The sequence below is a fragment of the Apteryx rowi genome, unplaced genomic scaffold (genome assembly GCF_003343035.1).
Source record: "Apteryx rowi isolate R43461 unplaced genomic scaffold, aptRow1 scaffold_118, whole genome shotgun sequence".
NCBI classification, from domain to species: Eukaryota; Metazoa; Chordata; class Aves; order Apterygiformes; family Apterygidae; genus Apteryx; species Apteryx rowi.
The window spans coordinates 672239-692640 of NW_020447397.1; the positions used below are offsets into that span (position 1 = coordinate 672239).

The 20402-nt window shown below is 36.9% G+C and overlaps 1 protein-coding gene across 1 annotated transcript in view; it reads left to right on the forward strand.

Annotated features, from left to right (window-relative positions):
* Positions 1 to 506: 506 nt before the first annotated feature.
* Positions 507 to 20402, forward strand: part of TAB2 (TGF-beta activated kinase 1 (MAP3K7) binding protein 2) — a 57328-nt gene continuing 37432 nt past the window's right edge. The window contains exon 1 of the mRNA XM_026083639.1: positions 507 to 575. The gene's annotated coding sequence lies outside the window, so the exon portion shown is untranslated. The remainder of the gene's footprint in view (positions 576 to 20402) is intronic.

Below are 20402 nucleotides of genomic sequence, written 5' to 3' on the forward strand. Positions count from 1 at the left end.
AGATCCGATGCCTGTAAGAATTGAAACACTCTTCTCTTTCTCAGTAAGAATGGCTAGAAAGTCTTTTCTTTCAAGTCTCTAAGTGCTGCAGCCCAGTTTTGCACTGCAGTAGGAAATTCTGGTCTCATTGAAACTGATGAAATCCTGCCTAATAGACAAGCAAAACAGCAAGGAGGTGGGTAAACTATAGAAAGAGAGAAAGGTTGAGATAATGATTTAGAAAAGAGATGTAACATCAAGTATGAGGAAAGATGTGGTTAAAATGAGATACAAAATTGGTGTTTTGTAAAGATACTCCCATTTCACCAGCATACTACAAAGGATTATTATTTGAGCTGGACTAGAATTAGAGTTTTTTGTAACCTTTAATGGTTATGACAGGAAACTGGTGAATCTATTAAATTATAATGTGCTATTCAGCCATATTAGTGAATGTTAAGCTTCATTTAAAGGTGAGTAAATTAAAATTAGTGTGTAGATATTTTCTTTCTTTAAATTGCAGGTTTTGTATGGACTTCGGAGCAAAGCAGGGTAGTTACCAGTTTGGCCAGTGTGTTCAGATTCTGGGCTGACAGGTACTGAACAACTTTTTCAAGCTAAAGCTTAATGTAAATGCCCATCTGTGTACAAAATACTGTGAGAAACAAAACTGGTTAAGATTAAGCCTTACCTAGATGCTGAAGTTTGACATTACCTCTTTTTGGTTGTTAATGTTTTTATCTTCTTTTTTTATTATTATTTAATTTTTTGTTGTGAATTTTAGTTACAAGGAAATTCCCTGTGATGGAGAGTATCTTGAAGTCAAAGTATCACCTAATGGTGTTAGCAGAGTTGATGGAGCTACAGGCTTCCTTCCTGTTGAAACTGGCCAAAAGAACAGGCCAAACTGTAGCTTGTGTTTCTTCAGTGTAGAGCCAATGGCAACTACGTGGAATGTTTTTTCCACTCCCCATCAGTGAGTAGGGAACTTCTTGCCAACGCAAATGGGATCGAGACCTGCAACTTGACTCAACATAATACAGTTCACACTGGGAAAAATATTTTAGCTAGAAAAATAGACAGGATTATACTAGCATGAATTTTGTTAATTTTTTTTTTCTGGTTAAAAGTTGTTTTCTGGTTTGAAGTCCTTAGGAATCTTAGAGCAAAATAATACTTCAGCTTTGTCTGTGTGACTTCAAGCCACTGCCTGTCTGTGATAAGGGCAAGTTATCACCTTAGACTGTCATGTCGATGAATGTTGCAGAATGCCCACAGTGACTTTACAGACTGCCAAAATTCACTGATTTCAAAAGCACGTTCAGATTTTACCTTTGCAGTACAGCTTCTCTGTTTGCCTTAGTTGTGTTTTCTGGCGTGTATGCATTGACCAGCTAGGATTTTAAGATGATTTAGTGGAAGCTTAGTATTGCAGTTTTGCATACCTTCTGAACATAAGAATCTGTTGTCAGTGCTTTATCATCCTATCTGAATCTATTGTGAGAATGAAACTATTTGTATTTGGAAGGAATAATACTTACTTTGCTATTCATTTATGGAGAAAAATCTGTACTTTTATCATTAAATTAAAGCACAGTTTTATTCATACCTATGTTCTTGCCAGCTTCTGTGAAAAGTCTACATCTGCATTTTTAAATTAGCCCTGCCCATAACCCACAGCTTAGTATTTTTGCAGGGAAAGCATTAGAAAATTGGAATGGGTGAAAATTTGTATCCCTCTCAAATGAGGTTAAGTATAATAGTTACAAATCCTTTACCACTTATTCTACAGAAATTGTTCATCTGCTCTTCCAAAAGTTGTCTGCTTCTATTAACAAGCCTTTTATCTGTGTTGCAAATACAAAAAACTTCTTATGTTTAAGTGTGAAGAACTATCCAGCCTAGCAGCCTTGCATTTTCCTCATGGAGCTGTTGAATATTTCTTATCGCAAAACAGAGGATCTCAGCTCTATCTTTAGTTTCCTGAAAATACCTGATATCTGGCTATATCTGTGGATAGAAGAATAAATTTAAACAATGAGGTTTAATAGGCTAAGAGTTTTTCTTGCTTGTAGGTACTTTTGGTACTTTCAGTGTTTAACTCCAGTTGTAGGTAAAGGTAAAATAAAATTATATCTTTATTTAAAATTTTATCTTTATTATCTATATAAAGATACGCTATATCTTTTAAAAGATGCAAAAAAGTTAAAAGATGAAAGCTGAACACTGCTAATTTCCTAATTAAGGGCTGTAAGGTGATATAATATCCAGAAAGCACAGAGGAGAGTCAAAATCTGAGTAAGAAAATAAGTGTGTGAGATAAATGGGGCAGGAAATTCTCTCACTTTTAGAATGATCTGCAAGTTAGTAACAAAATTTGCATCTTTTTAATAACTAGTGAAATGTATATTAACAAAAATATACTTTTGGCATGTGTTGATATGTTCAAAATGTCCATGTTTCTATACTAAGAAATGTTTGTTAGCTGTTGTAGTCTAGACATGTATGTCTGTTTCAGAAATCTAGCAGCAAAAATAGAAAAAGGTTGCTGAAAGTGTAGCCTTATTTTTTTTATTTATTTTTTATTTTTTTAATGATAGTTTATTTCTACATTTTCCCTCTGCCCTCCTGCCTATAGTTTGCAAGGAAATGCTTAGAGCAGGAGGAAGACAGGTACAGAATCTTAGTTCCAAATGTTCTGGATTTTTTAAATGAGGTATTATCAGTTTCTGGATAAGAGATCTAAATTTTATCATCTACCGAAGATAAGTATGGAAAAATAATTGGGAGCCAGAGGTACATCTGTTTAGAGATGTCTGTTGCTTTTCCCTCCTTGTGTCTAAAATATGCTCATTGAAGAAAAGCAACAGGAAAAACAAGAAGTTGCATCAGAGCTGCCATGACTCTTTCTGTTCCACTATTCTGTGTCAGTGTCTGTTCCCTTGTCTTGGTATTGCTTTTTTTCCAGGTGAACGGAATTTTGTTTATTCTCTACCCTACTACTAGGAAATCAGCAGAAAATAAGTAGAAACTAGAGGTTTCCTCCCAAATGGTGTGACAGTGGCCTTGGTTTTGTCCTAATGGGTATTAGTTTGGGAACTAACAGGGTAGAAAGAGAAAACAACTCCTAGTTTCCATGACCACCCTTCTTTTTTTCCTCCCTTTTTCCTGGCAGCTATTCTGTCAAAGAAGTCTTCTGTTACCTAGGACCTTCTGCCAGTGCAGTTTCCATAGGTGAAGATAACCCCACTTAGGCTAACAGAGCTCAAGTTTATATCTTAAAAGTATGGAGGCACAGCCATAGGCCTCTTGCTAATACGGGTCCCCTTCGTCTTCAAGAGTTAATTCCCATTCTAGAGTAGAGACTAAGCAGGAAAGTGGACTTGCATTTCCACTCTTTTCTCTACGTTTCTGTGTTAAATAGTTGAGGATTTTTCTTTCCTGCTTGTAGCTTCCCTCTTAGAAATATTGGTATGAGACTACTGAGACTTTTCCACCTGCTCTTGCTTTCCTTGCTGTCTTTTATCACAGCTGTTTCTAATTAGCTGCTCACAACTCAAGGAAGTAGTTTGTCCTTATTAACCCTTTCTGGGTTGCTCCTGTAGAATTCATATTTCTCTTCCTTCCTCTTAACCCTACTGGCCCACATTGCTCTTTCTTTGTAACAGCTGCCAGGCACTTACCTCGTGTAGTTGGGCCAGCTGTTTTACTTCYTAAATGCTTACTCTAGTGACAAGGTAATGTAAAATCACAAAAGTCTCTTCTGGTGTTAAGTATAACCTTGACTCTCCCCTTCCCCCAAGATTAACCTCAGGAAAGCCAGAGGAGAGGGTGTGATGTGTAAATCAATCTAAATGGGTTCTGCTGCTTTCCCTGTGTTGGCACTGGCATTCATCTGACTACAAAGCAAACTGGTTCAGAAAGCTAAAGTAGCAGAAAATTGACCCTACTAATTCTGTGCCTGTGTGTGCGCACACACACACACACATGTTCATGCACCCATGTTGCTCCCTGAACTGACTTGCTGCAGGATCAGATGAGTGTCAGTGTTGGCTCAGATCGCAGGAGGGAGAGGGAACGCATGCCTGGGAGTAGGAGGAATGACAGTGGCAGTACTGAATTGTTTTGGAACCCCATTCTAAGGGGTGGCTGCCATATCTAGCCTTACTCCCATTGAAACATGGCGAGTAAATGATATATTAGTAAACAAAAAGTCAAATCCATGAATAGGATTAAAAATGTAATTTACTTTCTTCCAGTGCCTGACTTTGAATAAGTATTTACCCAAATGCTAGATTTACCAGTGACACCTCTCCTATGGAATTAAGAAATTATTTGAGTTTTGTAAAGAGAGAAAGAAGGAAAAATATTCAGTCAGCCATAGCAACTCAGAAGTAAAAGTTCCTTGACCAGGAAAGAATAGCATGAGGGTTGCAAACAAATTAAGCCTAAAATCGCATGAAAGAAACTGAGGTAACTCTCAAAGTGGGTCTTCCAGGGTCATTGAGCAGAAGTTGCCTTACAGTTTTTGGGTCTATAACTAGGAAACCGGAGGGAAGTTGGAGATCATGGGCACTTAACTGCTTTAGTTGTCTAATTCCATTCCCACTGGTCCAGTTGCGTCAGGCCTTTCATTCTGCTCATGTCTGTTTCTGTGAGAAGTAGAACATGGGACTTGGTTCACTTCAAGACCCTGGTGCCTGACAATGGTCACAAGTGATCATTTTACTCTTTTTACTAATCAGTAGTGATAGATGATACTATCATATTTATTATAAAAGATGAAAATTATGTTTTGGAAAATGGACAGTGTACTTTCAAGAAGGAGTGGATGTACTTCCCCCCCCATTAGCCTCCTGTCACCTGCCTAACTTTCAGCTGATCAGATAACTATGGAGTAGGAGTTATCCATGAGAAACTTCACCATCCTGGAGAATGCATGACAAAGTTTCACTGGTCATGCCTGAATTTCTTCTCACTTTGTACAGTTCCTCAGTAACGGTGGCTCTTATATGCATATTGAGCTGGAGAAAGAGAAAGAAGTGCTGCCTGCTATGGAAAGGGCAGAGAGTTTGCAGTCTGTCCTCTCACCACAAGAGCACAAGGTATGAAGTGAGAAGATGGTGGAATAGCAGTTGGGTAACATAAAATATGTGAGACACTGCATAGTATTTTTGGATAGGTGACTTAGTTTTCTTATTAGATACATTTATACTTGTAGTAGCAATGCTATGATGGTATGAGTATATTGCATATCACTGCTATCCATACTGTATTTATCAGGATTTTTTAATGCATTCTGCCATTTTTATGTGGATGCTTCTAGTTGTTTTTGATGCTGTCTTGAGGCTCGTGCTGCCACACCAGCTTTAACTGGTGTTGGAAAAATATGCATGTGGCAAAATGGAAAAAGGAAAATTTCATTTCAATTATAAGCCTAGCAAAGAAAGTTCAAGCATTTCTTCTTAATAACTGTAGTCATTTTTCAGGAAAGTATGGGTTAAATGAAGTATAGTAATGCACGAAAATTGAAGATATATTCTATTATTAGATCTTTGGACATTATCTCTTAATTAAGTATTTGATCATTACACTATGTTTTAAGCCTGTTCAGAAGGTGATCTTTTTGAACAAACTTCTGTTTTACAAAGATTTCCCTCAAATCCTTAAAATAACTGAGAACTGTTTGCCCTTATTAGAACAACTCTGCTTTTACTTAACTGGCRTGAGAGAAACCTATGACTGATTGCTTTAGTCAGTCTTCCTTAAACTTTATGAAATGTTTTCAATCTCCTAAAAAGTTTACCTGTCACAAAGCAATTGCTTTCTCTGACTTCCGCTTTTCAGTTTGATACACCTTTAGGCTGTGATACAATCACTTTGCATGTTATATTTTCATTAATATGTGATACACTTTAATATGCTGACAATGTTTACTTTTCTGGATCAAAGTAGTATGAGTGTTTCTAAGTAGTATTTGTCTGAAATAGAGTATTTTAATTGAAGGTTCTTCCTAGCAGAAAGAAATGTTGCATGTGAAAGGTGTAAAGGAGGAGATTGGGCCCAAAATTAGGTTCTCCAGGTYTTCCAAAGAAACAAAAGGTTCAGAAGAAAGCAGATAATCCTAATGAACTGGTTTTGGATTAGGTTTAAATAACTTGTTTTCTCATTTTTAAGGTTATATCCTGATCTCATAACCGTCCTGATTCAAGGTTTTTTCTTCACTTTTTGAATGACTTTTATTGGTCTTTGAGCAAACAGCGAGTCAGGGACACAAGACTACAACAGTGTGGAGGGTCTTCTCTGAGAATCTGTTCTGAGACTTTTACTCCTGTTTTCCCAGTTATGATTTTGTTTATTTACATTTGGTCTTTTTTCTTCCCTTGACAAACAAGAGACGCATGATTCTTGTTTGTTTCTACATGTTAAATCCATCATCCAGGTTGATTCAGATAGCTCAGTCATCTCTTTCTTGGACTCAGAGCATGAAATTTGAAATGTTGAAGACTACTGGAATTAAAGGAGAAGAAGCTGAGATTTAACTCTTAAAATCATGTTCATGCCTTATGTTTTGGAGTAGATAGGAGTTCAAGCAGAGGAGCCAGTAAAACTGTCTTTCAAGAGCAGATGCAGTTCCCGAGGAAAGCTGGGTCAGCAAGTCATGTAGACACATTGGACTTTCTGTATTGGAGACCTTGGATTTTTAAGCAGTACTTGATAGGTTTCATATCAATAAAATGTAAGTTAGAGGAATGCTGGAGAGGAGGCTAGAGGAAGACTCTTCGAGGAGGCATTATTAACTCCACTGTCCCACTTCAAAAGTCTGCAGTTTAAACTGTGTCTGCTGTTTCAGTTTTTTTTTTCTTCCTCTGTTCTATGCCAAAGCTGAAAGGTCCACAAGTTTTTCTTCTTTTTTAGGCTGCATTTATGTAATACTGAGTATCTTACAGCTTGTTTCTGGTAGATGGAAGAAATGATGAGTAGTTTTTATTTTCAGTTTTGTTTACTTACATGGCATGTATGCAAACTTTTTTTTATATACTGAACAAAGTAGAAATCACACAGCAGGAACAGCAGAAGCCAAGAATATTGCATTTATGACTTAAATTTGTGGGCCGCATTGACTTTGGGGCCATTCTGTTTGCTTCTGATGCACACCTTTCCCAGGCCTACGATAGTAGCCTTTAACACTAAGAAAAACTTGAAATGACATAGCTGTTGTTAATGGTTGTTTCTCAAGAACTTTTCTTCACATTATTCCTCTTTCTGGATGTCTGGTGAGGGAAGCCCTGCTTTCTTCTTTCATTATACCCTCTTTTTGCCTTTTCCTCCAGTCTATAGTGACACGGCTGTTTCGAACAACATCCATAGATCTTTGGGGGGGTTTTGATTGCAGCAAGTGGAACTTCTATTATGATTTTGAAAGTGAAATTTCTTGTGTTCTAATAGAGTGGGAAAAACAGATGCAGGGTAATTGAAGTGTTGGTTTCTGAATATATTGGTTCTGTGACTTCTGCATATATATTTTGTTTACTTGGCAGTATGTGTGTGAAGAGGAAACTTTGTGAGAGGAAAAAAGCAGCAAAGGAAACACCATTGCTAACTCTAGTGGTTTTTACATGAGTTTCATGATACTTAGTGTTCTTAAAGCCCCATCTCCTGAATTCTAATAATCATCTGAGAATTTGGATGGTCTTGAAACACAAGCTTCTATCCTTCAAGGCTGCAGAACAAAGCATGCTCATATAAAAATTCAAGCTTAGGAAAGTGGAGGGAGAATCTTTAAAAAAACAAAAAAACCCAAACCCAAATGTTTTCTAGGTCAATCTTTTTCGAGGACCAAAAGGTTTTGAACTTTTTAAACTTTGGAATGGGTGGACTTGTGGATGACATGAAGTGAAAGGCAAAGACAGAAGAGAAGTGAAGACAAGACTGCAAGTGTGAATCAAGTTTCTTCCCTTCCAAGTCTTTCAGTCATCRCCTTGCTTTGGAAGAAATGAAACAATGTCAGATAAAATTGTCAGATGGGTAGAACAGTGTTATCACTGAATGTGAAACTGAAAGTCTTTGCTGTGTTTACAACTGCTCAGTCTCAAGCTTCCAGGGAGGTTTTACTCTTTAACACTGTCAGGCAGAAACTGTGTGGAAGCTAGTGTCCTGCCACCTCAGAATTTTGCAGAATTTAGACTCTAATGCTTAATCTGCTCCATTAAAGAAAATAACTGCTGCTTGTTATGAGTGGAACAGATTGAGAGAGAGAGAAGAAGAAATGATACTAGTAAGAATTCCTGTCTTTTCCTGAAGCCTTTCAGGAAAGCAAGCATCACTTCTGTGTTGTCACAACAAGCTCTTTTTCCGTGATTGTTTCTTATTTTTAAAACTAGAATTATAAACAGTTCTAGTCAGCTTCATGCTGATGATGATTTTGGATCAAGTATAATTGTTGTAAAATTACATTTCTTGTAGTTATAATTGTAAAATTATCCAGCTGTAAGATTAGGTACTCTGAAGGTGTTTCATAACTGAGTGCTAAAATGTGGGTCTGAGCAAAAAAGCTTCACTTCTGGTGCCAAGCTTAAGACTCTGTTATTTCTGTAAATTACTAGATATCCATACAGTTCAGGTTATTTGACGAGCCTTGTTTGGGGTAGCTTCATGATGTGAATAACAGATTTTTGTCATGTCAGGCTAGAACTGTTCTGTGGATGTGTTTGTGGAATATCTAGCACTTGGGACTAACTTCATTTTAGTCTCTTAGTCTTAGGTTCATTTGCAACGGCTTAATTCAAGTTTTAGGGAGGTTAATGGAAAGATGCATTTGTGTTGGGAGGTTACTTTCTGTTCTCTTACCAGACTTGATATATGCTAGCAAAGTGGCTAACAAAGGAGTAGTTTGTCTTGTAACTCTTTGGAGATTTACTGATAGCTTTGAATCCAATATGTGATCTTCATATTAAGTACTTTAGACTGTAGTTTAATCATAAAATCACGTAAGCCAGAGAATTATACAAGGTACGTAAAATCAGCAGAGAGTTTCTATTTTATGAATGGTTCAAGCATCTTTGAACGTATATGTGAAAGTAGTAGGCTTGAGAAACCAACTTTTTAGTGTTTCTGTCAGCAGTAGTGGTATAGTTAGATATTTGTTCAAGATAGTAGTAGTAATGGTCATTTTGTTTATAACTAGCAGCATGCTATTTAGCCATTAGCTGCAGAGTTCTGCAGTTTTTCTGTTCTTCCGTATAACTGGAAATAATAGGGTGAAGTAATGCGAGACTGCTGAGCCAATCTAACAGTTYCCTTCTATTAACAGGGTTCATAGATCCCCAGCCCCTATTCTTCTCCTAAATGTATGCTTCTGTTAGCATGCTTCTTAGGTCCCTCTGTTATCCAGTTCAATTTGCTAGCAAAATACTCCAGCCCCAAAAAAGAATATCTTTATGTTCTATTAGCATGTGGAACTGCCTCCATGAAGTGTCCAGTGAGCACCAGAACCAGAGAAAAGCAAGCAGTGAGGAGAAAGAGTGAGACCTCTTCTGGTAGGTGGCAGCAGCAACCTGTTGAACTGGATTGAGTAGAAGTGTGGGGGGGGGGGGTGCGCAGAAAAATGAGGACAGGTGTAGGACAAAAGATGAATAAAGTTCAGTTTGAGATAACTTGTTAGCTTTTAATAAATGATACTGTTAAAGGATTCCTCTTATCAATCAGCCCGCAACAGTTGGTGCGGTGCAGAACGCTTAACTGCAGGACATGTACTAAAAGAGCTCTGTAGTAGTCTTTAAAAAGGACCCTCTGTCAAGTGACAGCAAACTGTTGTTTGCTCAACTACCTGTTGTAGGACCTTTTGAGAAGGTAGATGAATTTAGGTGCATCTAGGTTACCATGATGATATGATAAGACTTAGATATGATTATTTAAAAACACATATTACATTTTTGTGCATATTCAGATGGTACTTGTGTTTGGTGATATACTTGTGTGCATCAAAATTCTTGACCCTTACCTTACCTTATACACCCATGATAATGTGCTAGTACAAGTACCTGAATGAAGCTGTATATTAGTGGGCTCCCATTGACTGCAGTTTAGTTACTGTGAGTCTAGCAGAATTCTCACCATGAGAGTAGTGCTGTGCAACCTGGCTCTTGAAGAGGTATATTCAGACCAGATAAGGGAAGGAGGAGTAACCAGCCTCCTGACTTAAGACTTCGGTGTGATGTCTCCTTTACAATTTAGACTGCTGCAGAGTTGCACTATAGGACAGTCACATAGTGTGAGACTCATCTAGATCTGACGTACACTGCTTGTTGTGATTCTGTTCCTCTTAATTGCTGGAGAAGTGCACACTTTTAGTATTTCTATTTGAACGGATTTGTAATTGCACAGTCTTAGCTTCTGGGAGGATAAGTATCTGTGGTGGGAAAAGTTGTATTCAAGACAGAGGGTAACTCTGTCTCACCTGAATTAAGCCTGTAACAGTTTTTTCACTTCATTGCTGCTTGAGTTTAAAGAACAGTCAATGGATTTGCATGTATTACTGTTACTAAAGTTTGTATTATTGTAATATTCATTGAAAGTTTAATAAAAGACCAAGCACCACTACTAAACAAGATCTGTTGCTCATGATCTGTCTCTGGGCACTGCTTCTCTTCTGTGACAGCCATTCTGTTCTTGGCAATCATGTTGATTTAGAGTAATTTTTTAAATGTTCATTTTTAATTACAATAGTGCTCTCTTGAAATTCTAAAATGTAGCTTGAGTTAAATCTGATGATAAACATATGAACTTAACTGGTGAAAAATGCCTTTATTCCTGTATTCTCTGAGTAGATAATATTAAAACTTCCCATGGATTCTTTGAAGCAGATTCATAGAAAGAAGTTGTAAAAGTCTCACTTACCTGTTTGAACACTGAGAAGGAAAATACATCAACATTAAGAATGGTACATCTGAATTATTAGTTTTTCTGAGAGGTGTAGGGATACTGTTACCTACGTGTGAAGTATGCATGTGTGAATAATATATGAACTTGAATAATGGACTCTTTCCAACATTAATTTTTTTTTCTTTTAAATAAAGTTTAAAGCATACACTTGCTTTCAGGTATTAACTGCAGTCCTTTCAAAAACCATGCTGTGATCAGGAGGAGGAATAGGATGCTGCTGCTTTTGAACAAGGCTGAGACACAGGCATGTGCTCCCTGTAACTTACGTGCCATGCTAACATGATATAAGCCAGCTCCTTTCTGGAAGCCTTGTTCATGTAGTGATTCTCAAAACCAGCAAGGATACATAATTTTTCGTGGGTAGGTGTCTGTCCTGCAGTTCCTTTGGACTTAAAAATTTGAGGAGAAATAAGGCAGATTGCTAACAGAAAGGTTTATTTTGACAGATAAAATCTTGTCAAGGGGACAGGGGGGTATCCCTTACACAAACAGAGTAGCTAGTATTGTGAGGTGCATTAGTTTTTTATTCTTGTTACATTTTCTGTGCAATGATAAAGTAATTAAATATAAAGGTGCTGTAAACAGATGTTGTCTTATCTTACAGCTTATTTTCCTCTCCCTTTACCCTGCCCAGAATAGAGAGAGATTTGTTAAGAGAAGAAATGCAGTAGAGTCCTGCTAGTTTGCAGTAAGGGTAGAGATATCCAGTACCAATTATTGCAGCAGGTAAACCAGTGAATGAACGGTAAATAATGAAATAAATTTATTCCACACAAACAGGGATTTTTTTAATTACTTATTATTATTATTATTATTATTATTTTTAATATAACAGGTTCTGTGAGAATTCCCTATAACCCTTGCAGGGTATTTCCTCAAAAGTAGGTGGAAACCCGCTGCTATTTTTTACACATTTTTAAGGTAATATTCTTCTCATTTATTCTGTGCTCTTTGGATAATGTGTTTAATCRATGCCAAAACATTTAAAGACTGTGGGTGTAGTTTCATGAGCATTTCTTTCCATGTCAGTACTGGCATGAGCTGCCCTGACCTGAGCTGCTTATTCCTGCCTTGTCCCTCAGTTGCATTAGTATAACTAGTTAATGTTCCAGGTGGCTGTGCAGCAAAGTAGACTGTGGAATTTACCATCAGAAAAATATTATTTTTAACCTGGAATGATTCCCTGACCAGCCTCACTGCTCGGCTGCACAAACAGTTGTGCCAGCACAGCTGAGGGATGAGGGCTGCTTAAGCTGGTACTGCAGTAAAAAAAGTGCTTGTGAAACTGTAGCTTAATCTTTGTGTTCGAGGTGTTTTGCTGGTACAGTTATACTATGCTGGCAAAATACTCTTCATACAGGTGCAGCTTTCATCAATATAGTGCATTTCACTTGTGAAATGGAGAAAAGAATACTTGTTTATTTTGTTCTGATATTGCTATATTGTCAAAATATATAATGTATGCATAGCTTCAGAAGCTGTGTGTCAATTCTGTATAATGTTGCTTATGTAATAAGGTTTTGAACTACTGTGGATTAGAAAATGAAAGAACTATCAAGCTGAGATATCCTTTGTTTATTTGTGCTGTCTACTTGGAATACATATAACACTGAGATAGTTGCTTCCATCTTTAACTATGTTGGTATTCCAGCAGATAAGGAAAGATAAGCAGCAATCTTTTATTTTTGAAGACGAGGGGAGCAGGAAATATTACAAGAAATGAAATTCACAGTTCTTGAGTAGATACAGTAAGAAGCTAAGAGCTCTTAAGGAGAGGTTTGGGATTTCAGAGGATAATATGGGAATTCTTAAGAATCCTTTTTTTTGTTGCTACATGTCTTCAAAGAGGTGTTATGTTGCTATGGGTCCACTTCAGGAAGAAACTGTCAAAATGTTTCATCGTTTGATTCTTTGTGCAGAAACTCACTCCTATTCTCAAATTTCCTGCACTCTAGGTGATTAGATTCTTAATTTCTGATCTGGTTCTTCCATCATTTTAGGTATCAGTTTACTTCAGTTCTCAGTCTCATGCTATATAGATGGAGAAAAGGCAAGTGCCTCCCTTGGAATAGTTTAAGAACTAGAATTTTTTTATGCTTTGCTTTAAAATGTATAATTCTGCATATTGCTGCATGTGATATACAGAGAAGAAAAACATTGAATTATTCTGAGTAATTTTTTAAAAGTATTGCTACATTTCTTTATATCCACACACCATTCAGCTGATATGGGCTTCCTTCAACCATATTTGTGTAATAGTGTATTTATAGGATAAAAATAATCTGTTACAATATTTCATAGACATACTGCCTTAAACTGATAAATATCTATGCTTACGTTCACATGTGGCTGCAAAACAGTTTTATTAATCTAGGTTGGTAATTACTATTTGGAATGCCTTTTTTCCAAATTTACTTCTGATTATTGGTTCGGAATGAGCTTTTTAATACTTATATGGAAAATGAGTAATCTTAAGTTTTGAAATGAGCAACTACTCTAAACACTTCTGTCAGATGTTAATTACAGTCATGCAACATTAAAGTTGAACAATTATAAATCAGTTGGGAAATGTAAGTTAATGCTACAGTAGAAATACGTGCTCTACATATTCTTTTAAGAGTTTATTATACCTATGCCAACAACTGGAAGGAATTTTTTAATTATGCAAGTTTTAAGCTTTCATTAGAATGAAGCAAAACAAAATAGCTCCTAAATGTCTACATTTTATGGCTTGAAGAAAAAACATACATCTGTTCTTTGTAGACGGCGTTTTTTCTGACTCCTTGTAGCTTTCCTAATCAGTGAAGAAAAACTGGAATATGTGGGTAAACCTACTGATCTTTGCAAAGGTAAAATTGCTAGAATTACTGATATTTGAGGAAAATACGCCATAGTTCAGAAGCTATAAAAAAAAAAAAAAAAAAGCTCGTGCAGGATTTCTCATGAAACTCAAAAAAGCATGTGGGACCGACTCATTTTACTGTGATAGAAATGTATTCCTTATAGATTAAAAGGCAAAGGAAACTACTAACTTCCACTGTTTGTAAGGGAGTTTTCTTTATAGCAGTATAATAATTAATGATGAGAAGTACTGGCTTTTTGTCCCTTTTCTGATATCAATTGAGACAGGAAATAAGGCATACTTTTCAAAAAGGATAATAGCATTTGTTGTTGTAGATTTCAAGTAACTTACTGTTAGATTAGTTTTTGCTATGAAACACCACACTATTATAGTGTATGTTTTCATATATACATATATATGTGTATATATATGTATTAGACTATTATATGTATTAATTTTACTATGAAGCCAGGCATTGTTGTATTTCATAATTCTTGATTCTAAGTTAATATAAGTGAAACAGCCTTACAGCTCATTTGAGTTTTTTGTTTTGCTCTTCTACAGAGAGGTTATCATTGGTTTTAAGGTTCATAACATATATCCATGGGAGACTTCACTGTTCTTGGGTATGTTGGTTTATTATGTTCCTGAAAGACGCAGGTCTGTAGCTTGCCTCTAAGGTTGGTGGTATTGTTACTGGCATTTATTGTTGATTTGGCTGGAGCAATCAATCCTGCCATGTCACTGGTGGTAAAAAGGTGTTGAATTTAATGTAGCTGAAACGGTGAAGCAAGTGTCAGTATTTCAGAGTATGTTTTAACATTGTAAAATGGCATGCCTGTAGGTTTATTGCTTTTAAACTATTTATAAATTCAGTGGATTCCGTAGAAGACTTGCTATGTGGTCTGCTTGCCTCCTTGAACGCTCTCTGTGGGCCAGTGACACTAAGCCTCTCTTCTAGGACTTAAAACTAACTTATTTTAAAACTGTATAGCTCTCACTGACGTAAATGGGAGCAGTGTTTCTAAATTCATGCTGCAATGCATTGACAATTTCCCCAGATATGATTTCATTACATATTATTAACTCAGCTAATGTGCAGGAGTTGCTGCTTCCTACTCTTTGTAGAATCTTGTTTCAAGCTAATTAAACAAACAAACAAGCTGCTGTATCCTTTGTGGCTCCCAGTGAAATGATTAGGTTGTTTTGGTCAATGTCAGTAGCACTGCTATATACTTGTGGTAGGTGAGAGGCTGGTCATCTGCAGACTGGGCAGGATTGAAGGAATTCCTGAAATTTTTTGCTGTTTGATTCTTTAATGGCCAAATCACTAGAACTGTCCGTTTTTTAAAAAGTGGGTGACTTGTTGCGACTTCCTCATTCTAAAATTTTCAGATTATTTCTGTTGATAGGTTRCTGATTCTTTATGGCTGAATATAGCTTTGTGGGTAAGGTAGAAAACCATCTAAGCTCAAAGGAAATGTATTCTTCTAATTATATTTGATAGGCTGTTGTGTTGTTTTTCCTCTAAGGATTTCTCATGAAATGATCAAAATTAATTGCATGTCTGTTTGCTTCAAGATTAATAAGTGGGCTTTCTGGAAGGTCTGTAGAATAAGAGGAAGCCATAGCATTTCAAAATGTTTTTAATCATTTTTTTTCCACATAAGGAATTAACTATACCACCTCATTTAACATAACCACCCATTCATTTGCAACATGGTGGTAACTTTTATTTCATGGAAAGTATAGCAGTTTCCATTCCTTACTGGAAAGAAGCCGCTTTTCAAGGCAGGGTGGTTGGGGTGGGAGAGAGTTTAAAAGTCCATCTGAAACTTTATTTTTTTCTTAATTTCAAATGATTGGTGCCAGTAACAACTCGAAGTAGGCAGTTTTGGTATCTAATTGCTCTTTCACTTCCAAGGTTTACGGTTCTGTTAACCAATAGGTGGTCATCCTACATTTATCCATAGAGGCAGGGCAAGATCTGCCAGCTGCTATGACATAAGAAAATATGGCAGCCAGACCAAAGAGCTTGGTAGTTTTCTGTACTGTAATATATGGTATTGCAAAAAGGTTTTCTACTGTCTATACTGGCATTTAAAACTTTCCTACTGCAAAAAACATTGTTAGCAGTGGCTTTGATTTTTTGGCATTGAGGTTTACATATTATTTAAATTTGCATTTCAAATAYTGAAATGGGCCCTCTGTGTCTAGAGGAGACATCTGCCTGGGCTAGAAAGCAATAGGCCATATTCAAATGGAGCTAAATTCCACTGAAGCATGTAAACATCTAGTCACTGAAGAGAGATCTAAAGGCCTACGAGGAAAAAAAATAGTTGGGGCTTGTGTAAGTTACTGATTACGGATCTGCACAGAGCCCAACAGTAGCAGAGAAGTACTTCGCACAGAAGTTTGAATTGAAGTTGGACTCAGTGTCACAGAACATATTCAGGCCCATAACTTATATAGCTGTTCCTCATACTATATTCAGCCCTATAACTTTCATTTTTCTCTGTGCATGTTTTTCTCCCATTTCAAGTCCTTAAGTAGGCAGGTGTCAAACTAAATACCTTTCTCCAGCTTCTGTGTGTGCATTCACAAAATAATCAGAAATGCATTCTAACATTGAAAGTAATGCACATGTAAAAGTAGAGAAAAACTTCTGTACTAATTATTATATTTTTTAGAAAAACTGTTTTTACTTTATTTACAATATGATTGCTGACACACAAGCACTGTGAAAACCTCAAGTTAATTAACCTTGTAAAATGAAAAACACTTCAAATGGCAGCTCTCAGTCTAAATGTATTTCAAACTATCTCCCAATGCTTCAGTCTTCTCAAAGTGTAGGCAAAAAGGGCCTTGCAGATTGAATGTAAGAAAGAGCATAGCCAGCATGTTGTGGGATGTAATTATTCCTTCTCTTCAGTGCTTATGAGGCTGCATCTGGAAGACTGTTTTAAGCATCCCATTACAGGAGAGATGCTGACAAACGGGAGCAGGGTTAGTGGAGGACCACTAGGATACTTGGCGATATATTAGGAGATGCTGAGGGAATTCAATTCATTTAACCTGGAGAAGACACTGCTAACGGGGCACTTAATGGTGGCCCTAAGTTATCTTATGGGAGTTATTGAGACGATGGGGCCGTACTCTTCTCAGAGGTGTCCAACAAAAGGACAAGAGGTAACAGTCACAGATTGCAATAAGGGAAATCTCAGTTAGATATAAGGCAAAAATTTTCCTTAGTGAGAGTGGTTAAACACTGCCGCAGGTTTCCCAGTAAGCTAGTAGAATCTCCATCCTTGGAGACTTTTAGAACTTGGCTGGCCAAGGCTCTGTGCATGTAATTTAACCTTGAGGTTAATCCTGCTTTGAATGGGGTGTTGGCCTCCAGAGGTCCCTTCCAACCTGAACTGTTCTGTGATTCTATGAAAATGGAGCTCCTTTTCATTGCACAGTATTCCAGAGTTGTAGGGCTAAGTTTAGAAAACATCCAGATCAGCACTGTTTTATCAGGGATATCCTAGCATCTGTTTCTGCTCTTGGAGATGGTTTGAGAAGAAGCAGTCTTAGGTAGTATAATCCCACTCTGTTAAAGGCTGCATAAATCAAGATTAGTGTTTAACACATTTGGAATTTGTTATTCATCAGTGAGAGCCTAGAGTACAGTTTTTACATGTTTCCTATAAATGCTTTTTTAGGGATTTATTAGTCATTGCTCTTACGCACCTATTCTAGTTGCAGAATTAGTTTAATATGTGATCCCAAAGGGAGATAATATGGGTGAAATATGCAAAGCAGGTAATCATACCACTGATCTGATGCCAGCTGCTAAAATGGTATATTGTATGGCTCATACAACTATCCAAATTCAGCTTTTGGTCTAGTCCAGGTCTCATATCTCATAGGGTGTCTGAGGTCTCCTCATGGGGGATCTTCACAGTGAGCAAGAATGGTGACAATGGACTCATCCCTCGTAAGCAGTCTGGAAATTGAATGTTAGAAAGCACAAAGTCACCTCGAGGTGGTTCTGTCCCTCCCTGGCTAAGATACCTCAGGGGCTTTGGTGGTCCTGCAGGACACAGCTGACATCTATTAATGGCAGCATGGGCACTTGGATGTTTGTAGCTACAACACTGAGCAGCCTTTTTGCTTGGTTTGAAAAGGTTYGTAGAGATTTGGGGCATATATATTCAGAGGGGGTGTATATAATATCAGAGGATATTCTCTGCTGTTTCCCCAAAAGGGAAGGCATGGCATTGATAAGTAGTCTAGCTCATTAATTCTGAAATTACTTTGAAGAACTGAGCAGAAAACTCTTATGTAGTTGACTAGCCAGCTTTCATTTCTACCCAAGCCAGTAGATTTTTCAGCTAAAAATATTTTAAAGTAATGTTTTCTTGGAGGGGGAGGGAGGGAGGGGAGAGAACTCTTTATTTAAAGCCTTAAGTGTTTTAGTAAAACTTAAGATGACTAATTTGCATCAGTACTTTAAAAGCAATGTCAGCAGCTGGTTGACAAAAGAAAGCTATGAGTCCTTAGAAAAAGTGTAATGAATGTTACCTGTGGAGTCCTTGATCTGGATGAGCGCAATCCCAATTTCAGCAACTAATTTTTTTTCTTTTCTGCAAATACATTTTTGCCATAAATCGTTGTCTGTGTTTGGCAGTGTGAATTGAAAGTAAATTCCTGCTTCATTGACACGTTATGATCAGTGTCATTACTGTCCTGGACTGATTATTTAAATTACTTTATTTTTATATTATGTTATTTGAGCTAATTGAAACTATTTGTTCTTGAAATACAGATTTGGAAAATAAGTAAGATGCTTTTTGCATAAACAATGTGGAATTGAAAGTGTTTTCTTGAAGGAGTATGTGGGGAAAAAAAAGAACACTTGGAGTTGCTCTAAACTTGTTGGATTGCTTGTGGCTTTTTGTGACATATGCATTCACTACTTGGTGAGTGCCAGAGAAGGTGTAATTTGATCGTTGAGCCACGTTTGGTAAATACTAGTTTTGCGGGGACAGCCTGTTCTGTCCGTAGGGGAAAAGCTCACTGCCAAAATGTAAAAGCCTTTTATTTAATTATATATTCTTTTGCTTTGGACTATTGAAATGCAGATAAGTGTTGCTTGTGACACTAACAGCTTCTGTGTTTGCTGTAATTGTTGTAGTGTTTGTTCGGTGGGTTTTCAAACTATGCTTGTGTTGAAATCTGGCTAAATAGTTACTTTGAGAAAATATTTTGATAAATGATCTTGCAAAACTTTCTCTAGCATGCAGTCAGTGAAACATTAAAATCTGATGTGATGCCCATAGCCTGCTGCTGCTTAGCAACTATTTGAATACTTTCTAAAGCCTGGTATATATGAAGCAGAACTATTTGTGTTCTGTTGTTTGGAAGTAGTTTTGGAGCTTTAAATTTAAGGAAGGGCATCAGTTTCCCCCTAATCCCTCTACCCTCCCTCCCCCTCCCCCCCCCAGTAAATTACACTTTTAAAAAATGCTTTGCTAGCCTTCCGCACATAATTTACACTGCAGCTAAGGTTGGAAATACTAGCTGAAAGCTCTTTAAGTTTTAAATTTGTGTTCCTTCCATTTAGAATGTAAATGAGAATAGAGTACCTACCTTGCTAGGTATACTTTTGAAACAGCCATTCCAAAAGCTTATTTCTTTGGCATTAAATAATACTCTTTTTACTCTAGGGGAGAACAGCAGGGAAGAGGGCAAGTATTAGCATTCTGTGAAATAGTTTTTCATCTTCAGATCGTAGTTCTAAGAATGGTTTTAGCCGACGCTGCTGCTTCCAATCTGTATTGCTCATGTTGGCACAAGCTTTGAATGGCAGTGTAATGAACAAGACCCGGAAACTGATCTAGGTTAAAATTAGCCAAAAAAAAAAAAAAGTTATGGGTAGACTAAGATCTATTCTGAATAATTTCCTAACTTTTTCATACTTCATGCAAGTGTTTGCAGAAGGGACAAAGTGGAAATGCCCAGCCCAGGTACTAATGGAGAGAGAAGTGGGATCCTGTCCTTGGGAGAAGCATGCCCTGAAACTGCCTTAAACACATCTTGTCCTAACCATCAAACCATGTCTGGTATAAATCTGCTTAAATTACAAATATTAAAGATGTTGATGTGGTTCATTAGTTCCTTGTAAAGAAACTTCCTGACATTCAAGGATTTAGGATACCACAGTATAATCTTAATCAGCTGGTTAATTAATGGTATTGAGTTACAAATACAAGTCAAGTAATTTAAACTTTATTCATTTCTGCATTGTGATGTGAATGAAAGGATTTAGTTTGTGGTAATGAAGTCTTTGACTTTGGGAATTCAGCTGCTTGAAAAGCAAAAAATTGTGTGGTAAGGAAGAATGTAGTCATGATAGCTCAGAGGAAGTAAAACAGCTTGTTCTTTCCTCTTCTAATGCAATGCCCTAACAGTCCAAACATGCAGCTATCGGTTGGTGATGATCCATTTTAATGGTTTGAGTGATGACTTCCATGTAAACAGGATCACAGATTCCACCACAGGAGTTTCAAACTGCACTTGTACATGGCATGTAATGTACATTTTTAGGTCCAGGTAACTGAGTTTTTATACTGTATAAGAAAGAACACTG